The 14,305-nt window shown below is 41.7% G+C and overlaps 1 long non-coding RNA gene across 3 annotated transcripts in view; it reads left to right on the forward strand.

Annotated features, from left to right (window-relative positions):
* The first annotated feature begins 876 nt into the window (after positions 1 to 876).
* The window catches only part of LOC103551854 (uncharacterized), a 65,512-nt gene continuing 52,083 nt past the window's right edge, over positions 877 to 14,305 (forward strand). For 2 of the 3 annotated variants that reach the window (XR_011531940.1, XR_011531941.1), the window contains exon 1: positions 877 to 1,055. This is a non-coding gene — a long non-coding RNA (uncharacterized lncRNA). Of the gene's footprint in view, positions 1,056 to 1,178; positions 1,507 to 14,305 lie in introns of those variants that run through there. The other variant, XR_011531939.1, reaches the window with a different exon arrangement.

Here is a 14,305-nt window from a genome sequence, read left to right on the forward strand (position 1 = left end):
CCTGGGTGGATCTCTTACGTGCCCCAGATGGATGGGGACATTATAACTTCAGCTCTCCACCCACGAGCAGACTGGCAGTATGTGTCCTTCTTGGCTGACCTCTGGGCAGTCCACCTCGCATCTGCCACTTGTGTTTTATTTTCTCTTCCTTCTAGTTCTGGACTCCCTGGAAGAAGATAGATAAGTATCTGTGCTGTTACTCTGATTATTTTTGCTATTTTGCAAGATGGCGCTGTTCTGGCCTTTAGTTAATCTGCCTGGTTCTTGACACAATTTATATATTTATGTAGATAACCAATCTCCCCAACCATATCCCTGGGTTCTCCTTTTCTCTGGCTCATCTTGACCATGTACAGTTGGGGTCCTTGTGGATGCAAGCCATCTGTGACAGCCGTATACCCTACCCTCTTCTTCCTACCTTGCGCTCCTGCCAGACTTCTGCAGACTTGAAATGGAAGAATTGATGGTTGTTCTGACCTGCAAATTCTCCAACTGTCTTTCTTCTCCTTTTTGAGGCTGGTCACCCTACAATGCCCTTGTGGACACGGATGTTGCTGGTTCACTGGGAGTCTGCTTTTGAGCCCCAGCACACCCCTGTCCTTACACTCCATGGGGCGAGGGCCACAGTGTGTCTGCTTGGCTAGTCTAACTCCTGCACCTAGCACAGGCATACTAGAGGGTTCAGTAACTATTTGCTGAGTTAATTAATCAATAACCTAGTCTTCAGAGATTCTCACTTCTATAAACCAGAGGAATGCTTCTGGCCTAATTCCATGGGTCCAAGAAAGCCAAGTCCCAGATGTCTCCTTCTGACTCCCTTCCCCTGTCCCCCACCTCCGTCCAGCCCATAAGGAATTCCAGTCTGATCTGCCTTGCAGAACAAATCTCTGCTACATGCAGAATTTCCTTTGAGGTCACCAGAGAGAGTTTCAACATCAGCTGAAAATAAGCCTCCAAAGTCCTTTGTGAATTCAGCATTTGGCCCTTTGAGACTTGTTACTCATTATCAGGCCCAGAAATCTCATTCCTTCATCTCTTTCCAAGATTGGTATCTGGTAGGTGAATAGGACGTATGGATGTGTGGGTGGGGGGGGAGGGGAGGATATGGCTTGGGGGGAATAATTTAAAAGTGGCCTTTGGCACCTCCTTGATTTTCGGATGTCTCTGATAGATTAAGTGTTTTTCCCAAGTGTTGTTCTAAACATGTCAAGCGGCTGTGGGTAAGAAGCTGAGGCTTGAGAGCGGGAGGGCGATGCAGACACCCTGCCCGGTGGGTGCAGGCTGAAACACGCCTGCCGGAGCAGGAGCAACTGAGTGGCAGCTCCCTGCAGCCCACAGCCCGCTGTGCCTGCCACCCAACCCTGTCCCCAGTCCTCCCCAGGCGTTGCGATCCCATGGAGGACAATGCCTCCACTGCTGACCTCTTGCTTCTCTGACGCACAAAGAATGTCTGGCTCGATAACCATTCACCCAGTGATTATAGGATTAACTGCAGTTGTGGGAAAGGTAAGCCTTTAAAACAAAGGTTTTGCTTTGTTTTTTGGAAGGAAAAATAAAATATAAAACAAACACATTATCCGTTAATGGGTGCCTTTGGCTTAGGGCTCCAGCAATTCAGTGATTAGCGAGGATTTCCTCATGCAAGGAGGTAATCAAGTTCAGGCTGTCATGCTCATGTCCCTCCTTCTCTTCACATGCTCAACCTTTGGTTGCAGTTGCCATGGCAATGAGATTGTTGTAAGAAAGCAAGAGAATGATGGTGCCTGTACTTGGGAAATGAGATGTTTATGAAAATTCACATTTTCCTCTTTTTCTTCTCTCCTTGCTGGAAAGAAAGAAGGAATGGGGGAAGAGAAGCAACCTCATGTTCTCTGAGCATCTGTTATGTGCCAGGCATGAGGCTGGGTGCTTAACATTGTGTTAAATATGTAGACGTGTGTGTGTGAGTGTGTCTATAAAACCCTTTTTATCATGAACTATAACTCACATACAAAAGAGTGCGCAAGACAAAGATGTTCAGCTCCGTGATTTCTCACACAGCAAACACCTGTGTCAAATCAAGAACTAGGTGTTGTCAGGATGCCAGAAGTGGCCCTTTGTGACTCCTCTCAATTCTTACCTCCTCCTTCCTTCAAAGGAAAAAAAACTGTCATGACTTTTATGGAAACTACTTGCTTGCTTTTCTTTATAGTTTTACCATAACCTGAGCATTAATCCGTAAACACTGTGGTTTAGTTTTACCTTTTGTTTTTGTTTTTTTTTTGGCTTCATATAGATGGAATCGTACAGTGTGTGTGTTTTTTGTATGTCTGGCTTCTTTTGCTCAACATTATGTTCATAAGCTTTATTCGTGTCATTGTTTGTGGCCTTAGTTTTCCATGTTCACATCTTTAGGATATCTCATTATATGAATAGAACCCAATTTATTTCCCCAGTCTACTGTTGATGGGCTTTTGGATTGTTTCCAGCTTTGGGTTCTTATAAATAACACTATGATGAATATTCTCGTACATGTCTTTTGGTGCATGTGTACTCACATTTCTGCAGGTATGTAACCAGGAGTGGAATTCCTAGGCTGGAAGGTACATTAGTTAATGCCAATGCTCCTAAGCAGGTGGACTCCCACCACCAGTGTATGAGGTTCTGTTTCTCTACATCCTCCTCAATTCTTAATATTCTCAGTCTTTTTAATTTGAGCCATTCCGGTGGGTGTGTAGCAGCATCTCAATGTTATTCATCATTTGAATATTTTCTTTGTCATGTGACTTTTCAAGTCCCACTTTTCTGTTGAGTTTTTTTACTGATTTCTAATAGAATGTTACGTAATTTGGATACAAACAGATGGCTTGTTTATATGTCTCGCAAATATCTTATACTGTGTGGCTTATATTTTCACACATTTAATAGTGTCTTTTGGTGAACAGAAGTTACTAGTTTTAATATGGTCCAATTTATCAATGCTTTCCTTTGTGGTTAGTCTTCTTTGCGTCCTGGTTAAGAAGTCTTTCCTTTATCCCAACATCATAATGGTATTCTCCTATATTGTCTTTAGAAGGTTTATTAAGACCTTTCACATTTAGGTCCAAGTTATACCAGAAATTAATTTTTTATTGAGGTATAATTTACATATAATATTATATTAGTTTCAAGTGTACAACATAATGATTTTATATTTGTATATGTTGTGAAATGCAGACATTAATTTTTATGATAGTGTTAGTATGGGTTAAATTTTTTACTGTAACTCAGTATGGACATCCAAACTGTCTTAGTACATTTGTTGAAAAGACCATCCTTTCCTCACTGCTCTGGAGTGTCCCCTTCATAATAAATCAAACGTCCATATATGGGCTTTCTCTTTGGTTTCATTGGTCTGTTTTACTATCCTTGCCCCAATTCCACAATCTTAATTACTGTAGCTTTGCAATTAGTCTTAATATCCAGTACAGCGCCTTCCCACTTTGTTCTTCTTTTTCAAGAATGTCTTGGTTGTTCTTAGCTCTTTGTATATCTAAAAAGAATTTTAGAATCAGGTTGTCAGTTTCCACAAAAGAAAAAAAACCCTGTAGTTATTTTCACTTTTTGGAGAGATTGCCTGAATCTATAGATCAATTTAGGGAAAAACGACATCTTTACAATTTTGATCCTAATTTCCAACATGATTTCTTCTTTGACTGAATTTTCAAACATACGAGTAATTTCTAGTTACTGTTTTGTCATTTTTTTTTTTTTGCAGAGAAATACTTTGAATAACTTTAATATTTTGAAATTTATTGAGGCTTGTTTTATGATCTAGCATATGATCAATTTCTGTGAATTTTCTTTGTGTGCTTGGAAAAAAATATATAGCCTGCAGTTGTGTGCATGTTTTGTAAATGTCCATTAGGTCAAGTGTATTGATTGTGTTGTTCAAATCTATATAGTCAATGGGTTTTGTCTACTTCTTCTATCACTTCCTGTGAGAAGTATGTTAAGAGTCTCCCAGTTATCATAGTGGATTTGTTTTTCTCTCAGTTTTGCTTTGTATATTTGAGGCTATGTTTAGTAGTATCATAAAAAATTAGAATTAGTACATTTTCCTGGTGAATTCAACTTTATCATAATGAAGTGGGTCTCTATTGATCGCCAATAATTCCTTTTGTCTTAAATTCTACTTTAATTGATACAGCTCTCCCAAGTATCTTTTAGTTATTATTTGCTTATTATACTTTTTCTCTTCTTTTCCTTTCAGCCTTCCTGTTTTGTTATGGTTTAGATGTATGTCTCTTATAAACAGGGTATAACTGCTATCTCTTTCTTTTTGAAATCCTGTCTGACGATCTTTTCTTTTAATTGGAGCACATTTACAGTCAGTGATATGTTTGGGTTTAAATTTGCCTCCTTACTTAGCATTTTCTATATCTCCCATCTATTCCATGTCTCTTTTTACTTTCCTGGTTGCCTTTTTTTCTATTGGTGAATTTCTTATTATTCCATTTTTTCCATTTATTAACTTGGAAATTACATTTTAAAAAATAATTCTTTTAAATGTTAACTTCACTCCTTCCCTTTCCTAAAATATATACCATTGTTGTTGTGTACTTTAATTATATGTATATTATAAACTTCCTACACTTTGTGATTACTGTTTTATATGGTTGATCTTTATATATTTAACCTCATATTTATTCTTTCATTGCTCTTCATTCTTTCCTTGATCTCCAGCTTTCCCTCTGAAATCATATTCCTTTTGTCTGACTGAAGAGCATTCTTTAATTGTAGGTCTTTCAATAGTGGGTCTGCTGGCGACAATTCTCTCAGTTTTGGTTTGCATGCAGTTTGGATGAAAAATTGTTTTCTTAACCTTCAATCTTGATAGATTGATATACTGTCTTCTGACCTGTCTTCCAACTCACAGATTTTCTCTTCAGTCGGATCGTATCAAATGCTAAAGTCATTCATTTATTTAATTCAAAATTAGTTACAATTTTGATCCTTGCATTTTTCTAATTCTAGAATTTATTCTCATCTCTTTTATATTGTCTCCAGGTCTCCTTCTAAATCTTCAATCATTTCTTATTTATTTATTTCCTTGAAAAGTGACGTGTGTTATTTATCTTGTTGACCTCTACAGCCGTCTCTTCACCCGACTCCAGCTTGCTTCCCCCCGACCCCATATCTGCATGGGCTATATTAACGGGCTTTCTTGTCTTCTGGCTTCCAGCTGTGTCTGGCTACTGGGAGCACCAGAAGGATCAGAGGGAAGGAGAGGAGAGAGACTGGATGCTGTTTACCTGGTCTCTCCCTGTGGAGTCGCTGTGGGCTGGCCGCATCCCCTGACCATAGACTCTGCTTCAAGGTTCTGATGGCTCGTTCCTCCTCACACCTCTTCAAGCCTAGAGCGATAAAGGCTCTTTCTTGGTAATATCCCCAGGGAACTAGACTGTCTCTTCCTTATCATTACCCCCACTTTTGTAAATTATTAAATTCTCCCCCAAAATATCATAATTTGACTGTGCCATCTGTTTCTGGTTGGAAACCTGACCGATAAAAGATATCTATGTTAAAAATTGTTTTTGATTATTCGAATATTTAGATCCCATGTGGGTTTGTTCCTACTGCCTTTTGTTTCTGCTGTTTTGTTATTTATATTTTTTCCTTTTTTTTTGTGCCTGTTTTTTAATTATGTGCCAATAATTGTACATGCAAAATTGTTTGCAGAAATGTATTCTTCTTTTGGAGAGGATTAACATTTGCTTTTCCCAGGCCTGGGATGATTCTAAGCTGAAATGCATGGCAGATTTTATCTACTTCTGATTCACCCTCACTTCTTCAGCATCTCAACTCAAAGTGAGGGAATTCACCATCGACTCTCTTCACCGTGGCAGGCTCTGGACTGCCATCGGTTCCCTTAGTTCAGCCTCTTAGCTTCTCTCCAACCCCTTAGGAATTACCAAATGCTCTCAGGGTCTATCTACCAGTTTAATTCTCTGGGCCCCCAAACTGGCCCAGTAATTCTTCACCCTCTTGTTAGCTTTCTTTTTCTTTTTTCCCTGGCTTTTCTGGTTATCTTCAATAGGGCAATCGGTCTGAATTATCTAGTTTGCCATTTTCAAACTTGGCTAGGCCAAGGAACTCACTGCAGTCATACATCTAGAATAGCTCAGCTAAGGCTGTTTATAAAACCTGTTTTGTTTTACGCTAAAACATCATTTACCCTACCTGGAAAAAAAAAGATCATTTTGAATTAAACCAGAGTTTTGCACTGTCAGCTGCAGAAGTCAAAATAATTTCTTAATACTCAGCTGTGAGTCTCTTAAAGGTGTTCTCTAATTCTTGTTCATCTTTGCATCCTCAGCACCTAGCACAACGAGTGTGCAGACACTATTTGTTGAGTAAAAGAAGACTAGGTAAAGGGATGAAGTAGACAAAATGCTGATGAAGGCAGTTTCTACATGGACCACTAGACTTCTCAACCTAAAAAGTCCTCATCCAGTAGATCGCAGAGCATCTTCTCTGCCCAATCTCTCTTTTCAAAATAAAATTTTTAGTGGTATGAGTGGAAAATGCCTATAAATTTGGGCCCCCCATTCTCAGTCCCTCCAAATCCTGTAAGGGATCCTCAAGTGGAAGACTGGTCTTGTTTCTTTCCAAGGGTCTCTAGGGACACAGAGGAGTGCCAGATGATAGGCTAGTACAAGCTACCAGATGGATCTGCTCACTGTCAATCAGCTTCAGCATGCCCTGAACTAAACTCAGCATCTCTTCCCCCATTTCTAATTGCTTCTCCTCTTTGTTTACTGCCTCACCTGGTGCCACTGTTTCCTCCCAGTTGCCTGTACTAGAATCCTAGTGGCCATCCCTTATTCTCTCCTACACCAAATCACCAAGTTTGATGAGTTTGTGTCCTGAATATTTCTCATATTTGTCCCTATCCTGGACATCTCCACTCTGACTGCTTTAACATGGGCTCTCATCACTGCTCACCTGCAATTCAGCACCAGCCTCCTAACTGGTCTCATGTCGTTCTATCTGGACCATCCTTCATAGAGTGATCCCACATCGACATTGCATTGTTTAAAGCTCTGCTGTGCTTTCCTGTCATCCACTCTAAGCTCCTTGTCATGGTTTCATAACCTGGTTCCTGCCTACCTCTTAAGCCTCATTTTCCACTGTTCGAGGTCTAAAATTACCAAACATATCATGCTTCCGAGCATTCCTCTTACTCCTTCTGCGTGGATTTCTCGTCCTTCCTTCTTTTCTTCAGTTGTTTAATTTGTGCTCCTTCTTCAAGAATCATCTTCCCCTGCTTCCCCAGGCTAGTCCAAGTGACCCTTCAGTGTGCTCCCATGGCAGAGCTCAGTCATAAAACATATTCCCTCTTAAGAAACTTGAAGGCACTCCAGGTAAGTGGTGGCGCTTAATTGGTCTTTAATAACTTCGATAGATCCTCAGTTCTTCAGTTTGAAGAATTTAATTGAATAATACTCTCTAAGATTAATGAAAATCAAAATGCATATTGTCCAAGCATCTTGGTCATTTCAATAGGTGGTTTATTATGTTGTTTCTTGAGTTTTATTTTGCATCTTAATTTTTAATACTATTAATAAGCACTAGTATTATATTTTAAAGGTGTGTTATATTTTGCAGCTTATTAATCATTGTTTATTATTTGAAAAAATTCATTTATTTTTTACATAACCAGATGAGGATAATGAGAATGAACTCTCATTTTCTCTTTTTAGAGCCCTCACATATACATATTTTGTGTGTGTGTAAGGAAGATTGGCCCTGAGCTAACATCTGTTGCCAATCTTTCTCTTTTTGCTTGAAGGAAGGTTGTTCCTGAGCTAACATCTTTTCCAGTCTTCCTCTACTTTGTATGTGAGACACTGCCGCATCATGGCTTGGTGAATAGTGTGTAAGTCTGCGCCCAGGATCTGAACCTGTGAACCCCAGGCCACATAAATGGAGCCCACGAACTTAACCACTATGCCACTGGGCCAGCCCCATAGAGCCCTGACATATTTTTATGGTTTTTTTCTTCCTCTCACTCCATGAAAAGAGATCCATGCTTCTTTACTGTGTCCCATAGCATAGAGCTCCACTTATTAATATGTTACCCTCCTTACTAGTGAGATTGGAAGCTAGATTTGTTTATGCCTTCATTCCTCCCACAGTTCCTTATATCTGTGTCCTGGAACTACACCCCTGATTCCTCAGAGTAAAACCCTCCCTTCAGCAGAAAGAAGTTCCTTTGTTGATTATTCCAGTTGCTGGAGCAATAGTTAGTCTTGTTCTCCTTACCCCACTGTCAGTCCTGGGATCACTGTCAACCTTCTTGTCTTTGATATAAAAATCTGAGTTTCCCTTGGCTTTCTGACTGACAGAAATGGTGGTGCCTGCTTCAGTGCCTGTTGCCAGTGGTTTGAAGAGGCAGAAAGAATAAGAAGAGGATGGATGCTTTTTGCAACTGACTTGGCCTCTATTTGGTTTTATTGCTTTATCCTCTTATAGCTTATAACCCTCAAAAGGCAGTAGTTCAGAAACTAGTAACACAACAGGATGATGTCCCCTCCATTTGGTTACTCCTTATGACAGGTCAGACTTTCCAAAAATGGCCACAACTATATTTCTAGTCCTACATGCTGTCCCAAAATGTTGTCAGTCCCCTATCAAGAAGTGAAGTCTTCCCTTCACCCCCAAACCTGGGTGGCTCTTGTGAATGCCTGATGAGTCTAATGTGGTGGAAGTGACACTGAGTAACTTTGGAGGGTAGATTATAGAAGGCAACCTACACTGTGGGAACTCTTGAGTTGATCTGTGAGAAGTCCACCTACCCTGAAACTGCATGCTGGAACATCACATGGAAATAGAGAGATGCCCATGGAACCCCAGCTCTTTCGGCCCCCAGTTTTGTGTCTTCCCGTCAAGTGACAGACATGGGAGCGAGTGAGGCTTCAGAGGATTCCAGCTCCCATTCTTCGAGCTGCCCCAGCTGACACAAGGTGGATCAAATGGGTTCACTCTATATCCTGCCCAGATTTCAGATTTATGAGCAAAATAGATGTTGTTGTTCTAAACTACTAAGCTTTGAAGGGGTTTGTCATGCAGAAATGTACAGGCAGAACACTCCTTATCACCAAATTTCAGACACAGAGCTCTGATTTGATGTCTTTTTCTATAAAAAGGTGGAAATTTGAAATTCTAGATGTGCACTTGGATGGCAGAATGGAATGGCCAGTCAGGGGGTTTTTAACTCCTGGTGTTGAGGCTTCTGCATGAAAATAACACTGGAGATACTTTTTCATGGCCCTTTGGAGGCTGGAGGAAGAAACAGGAACTAAAGTGGACCAGAAGGAAGGGAAGCATGTGACAGGCTATTCCTGGTACCTCCATACCAGAGGACAAGAAACTATCATTCCTTTCTTGTTTCATGTATCACAGTCTTGATTCTCCAAAAAAGTGTTCAGTGCCCTACAGAAGAACACAAGAGCCTACTTTTCCTAGTGCATCATTCTTCCCACAGATTAAGAAGACCTGTCTCTCTCTTCTCCTTTGCCACTTCTTATATTTCTAGGGCATAGGGCATGGGGCCTCAGTGTTCAGGAGAAAGATGGGTGACTGTCCATGGTGCTGGCCTAGGATTACTGTGCCCTTTGAATGTGTCCTGCTCCTGATGTGCTTTGTTTTTCACAGGAACTTACATCTACAGGCTCCCTGATTTACAATGACAAAGCATCCTGGACCCTTAAATGATCTAGGATTTGTCACTAGATTTCATGTATTTGTTATAGGATGTGATATAAAGAACAAGCTAAAAAGGAAGAACATCATGTTTGTTTCTTTACTTTAGTACCAAAGAGATGTGTGTGTTTGTGTGGCATATGTGTTTTGTGTGTGTATTTATTCTTCTCAATAGAACAAGGATCGAACAAGGCCCTCTAGAGAGCTTTGAGGTATTTTACTCATTGACAATGTAACATTCCTTATACTGGACCCTCAAGTATGCTAATCAGAATTTTCTTCTGCATAGTTCATTGAATATCTTTGCTCGCTGTTACTGGATGTGGACATAGACATTCCATGCACCACTGTCCTGGAAAGGGGAGGCTTGGAACCCTTGGATCAGGGGCAGGACCAGAATCTGGGACCCGCAGTTGGAAGTTGGTTGGTCTACCTTCCCCTTTCCTCCCCCATATCTTTCTGTCTCCCCATGTCCTCTCTCTCCAGGTCCTTTTATTGCTGCCCAAGACCGTGTTCTGGGATGGAAGTAGAGGTAGAAAGGGAATGTCAATGACAAGGTCCTGAGGAGCAGAAGGATAGGCTTCTGCCTCCCATCGTGCTTCACAGTTAGCCAGGCAGCTGTGGTGAGGGGTGAGGGAGAGCACTGCATCTGAAGCCAGACCTGTGTTCAAATCCAGCCTCTGATGCTTGATTGCTATGTAACCTCAAACCAGAGACTGAGTCATATTTTTTCTTATCTGTAGAAAGATGACTCAGCCTGCAGAGTATTGTTGTGAGCATTAAGTGAGATGATGTATTAGAAAGAATTTTGTAAACTACAAAACACTCTACTAATGAAGGATTGTCCTCTTCTGTGGGGGCCCCCAGGAGACAAAAGAAGTGGTGAAGCGGTGAATCTAAGCGGCTACTGAAGGCTGCAGCAATGAGGGGACCAATGAGAAGAGAGGAGAGAAGTTCCAGAGGCAGAGGATGTCTGGACCAGAGTTCCTGGGACTCATGGGGCTAACCCAGGAGAGGGAGAGCAGAGGGTCACCTGGACGTGTGCATATGCCCCAACTGAGGCAGCAGGCACGGCTGAAAGCCGTGAGGGGAGAACAATTGAATAATAGCAGCCATGTGCCTGGCACTGGCTAAATGCTGAGGCTTCACATGCTCGTTTAATTCTCACAAGAGCTCTGTAAAGCAGGTGCTATTATCCCTTTTTTACAGGGGAGAATAGGTTCTGACAGGTACAAGAGATTTCTAAAAATCTCACAGCCAGTAAACGACAGAATATGGATTCAAATCTAGTTTTCTCAGACTCCAAAGTCCCAGCCAGTAAGACAGAGATATGATTTTGTTTTAATGGATTTTATAACAAGAATGAAGGTCAGAAAAATCTGTGCGGCAGTCCCCAAAGGTAAGGGTTCAAAGAACCAGAGTGAGCAAAACAGTGAGTGGAAGGACAAGTCAGAAGGTCCCAGTGAGCAGCAGAGACAGAGGCATGTACCATCCTCCCTGAGGAATGGCTCATGGCTGAGCTGGGTGCATTCACAGGACTGTGGACAGAACAACCTCTTGCAGACTTTTCTTATGTGAGGACCAGAAGGTCTTCATCTTGCATCTACCTGTGATCTTGTTCTCTTTTCATTGGAATTAATAGAATTAGGGAATCGCGTAGACCAGCATTCACCAAAGGGTGTTCCTGCCCTTTAGTTCTGTAGGATGTTAATGTGTATGAGTTGGAAAGAAGGGTCAATTAAATTCACTTCAATTTAATTTAGTACATTTATTGAACACCCACAACAGGACTTTGAACTACAAATTCAATGAACAATGCTGGCAAAGTCCCTGTCCTCATGGAACTTGTGGACTAACAGTCAAGTAAGTTTGGGAAATGTCGCACCAAAGTGATAGAAGTTTCTTTACTGCAGACATTTCAGGGTTTTATTATGCTGACATGCATGATGGCTTTCTAAGTGTGGGGTAGATTATGCAGGATATACTCTATGCAGACAAAGATACAGGGTATGCAAAGTATCTGGCCATGCAACCCTATTTTATTTGCCGTGAAGCCTCTTCTCATAGCACCAGGGCTGGTGCTCTGCAGCACAAGCTTGGGGGAAATGCTGGGGCAGAGAGAGGAAGAAGGATAAGCACAACTTCCACCTTCCTTTGTTTCACCCCAATGTTGGCAGTGTGACCAAAAGGGATGATGGATGACATTTAAGCCCCAAACTTGCATCCAGGTTATGCAGGTGTAGGAGATAGGAGATAGCAGCCCCATTCATGGATGCCAAGTGATGGCAGCCTATCAACACTGAGCTCTGATGAAGAGTCAAGACCACCTGGAAGTTGCTATAGGCAAGCCGGGGGGTTGGTGTGATTCTCTAAGCAGGACTGAGGGGCTCATGGGCCAAGGATGTAGCAGGAGAGGGAGGCATAGAAAGTGGTGACTGAGGAGGGGAGAGTCCTTTCCTCCTAGGCCATGAGAGGGAGGACTTAGGATTCTTGTCAGAGTCTCGTGGGAGGATCCAGGTGGCAGCTCTGCCAGTGTGGATGTGAGGGTACAGCATGTCCTGTCTTATGGATAGAAACAGAAGGGTTCACTTGAGCCAGCCCTGGGGCTTTGTATGGCAGCAATCAAAGCTTATCACTCAGGCAAACACGCCAAAGGAAAAGAGCTGACAAATGGCTAGCATTTTGTTTTTCCTTCTCCAGGAAGGCATTTTGGTCTTGGTCACCCTCTGGGTTTTTCCTTTCTCTCTGATCTCTCACTCTCATGCAACGGTCCCCGCACAGGCGTTACATAACAACTGAGGCCACAGGGAACACCTATACAAGAGGGCATGACAGTTCGACAATGGGCAGGCAGAGGATGCCTTGAGAAAATGGAGTCATTCATGAGCTGTATGAGAGGCGGCTCTGTTCCCAGCTTGGCTCGCTGGTAAATGAAGTGCGCTGGGGACAAAGAGGGAAACTTTACACTCTCGCAATTTTCCCACAGTGGCAGGCTCACAGGAAAACAAGGCACCAGTTGGCTTAGAGGAGAAAAGGCAACCACATCCATAGACTTTGCTTTCTCTCCCAGATTGTCATCCTGTGCCAAAACCACAGAATAATCTCCCAGCAAGCGAATGGCAAGGCTAACGTGGGGGCCTAAAATGGCAGAAGCCAGAGGGTAGGTATGGGTCTGCCTTCTGCTTCTGTCTGTTTTCATCACCACTCGATGGGGTTTCATTTGTGAATCAGATCCTATTTTACCCCCATGTTAGCTTGCCACTTTGGAGGGAGAGAATATTGTCAGTCAAAATGATTACTCTGAGACAGAAATAACAATGTCTTCTCTAAGTGCAGGATACTAGGCAGAATCAGAATGTACCTTCCTTGACACAGCAGCCAGCTCCCCTGTTCCAAGGCACTCTTCAGCCCGAGGACAGCATGGCCATTGCTCCAGGCCTGAGTCTGGGGTCACATCCAGAAAATACTTATTGCTGGGCCCAGGAGCTCTTTGTATGGGAATCTGTACTATTGTGTAGGTATATTGGTGTCTTGACTTATGAGCCACAAAATGTTGAAATTTTAACCAAGTTATGAGTGTCTTGCAGTGTTTTGTATTACACTAAATTTCATGCCAAGAAGATAACAAAATTATAACAAATAATCTTATATATCAAAGGAAATTCCCAAACCCCAGCAAAGACCTACTTATCTTGGCACGAAGCTCTTATAAGCAGAGCATACAAGGGCATGGGAGGCAAGAGAGCCCACGTGTTTGATGAGCTGCAGGAAGTCCCACATGGGTGGAGCATTGGAAGGTGTGATGAGATGGGACGCGGTGAACAGGAACCAGAGATGGAGATAGGGGCCAGCTCTCCATAATATTCCTAATTAGCCCTGAGACATCGTTTCTCCCTAAACAATACCTTTAAAAGAGATCTTTACTGCTCTAAACATTTACTGATGTTTTAATCATTCAAGCGGAATGGTAAAGCAGAGAAAACCCAGGGGTAATTCCTCACATTTTCACATCGGCAATCCCTTTATCTTTTTCTTTCCAATTTTAAAAGAATTTTTCAAGTAATTAAGTTTCTGCTTCTATAACTATTTATCTTCTCCCTACTGACCTTTGAAAGTGATCTTTGCTTAAAAAGCTATTTTTCATTAAATTGATCTCAATTACTCATTGACTAGTCTGTTGACCACAGTTGCTTTTCAAAAGGGCCTCCCCTTTTAAGCTTAATGCCAGTTACCTTTACGGACTATTGTTATCTGCCTGGCACTGTGCTAAGTGCTTTTGAAATATTTTTATTCAATCTTCACAGCAAATCAATGAGGAAAATACTGTTATTGTTTCCATTTTACGGATGAGGAAAAAGAGTCATGATAAAGTAATAGCTTATAATTGGCAGAACTGGGATTCAAGCTTTTGAGTCCAAAATCCCCATGTTTTGTCAGCTCACTCGGCTGCTATTTTCAAATAGTTTTGAGGATAATAACTTAAAACTAGATGTATGGGGGTTGCTTCACAGCGGATAGCCAAGTTCTTAAACCAGAAGACATTTTTTCCTTTGCAGAAAGTAGACAGCAAAGCAGCGAA

This window comes from Equus przewalskii, chromosome 23 (assembly GCF_037783145.1).
Source record: "Equus przewalskii isolate Varuska chromosome 23, EquPr2, whole genome shotgun sequence".
In the NCBI taxonomy this organism is placed as follows: Eukaryota; Metazoa; Chordata; class Mammalia; order Perissodactyla; family Equidae; genus Equus; species Equus przewalskii.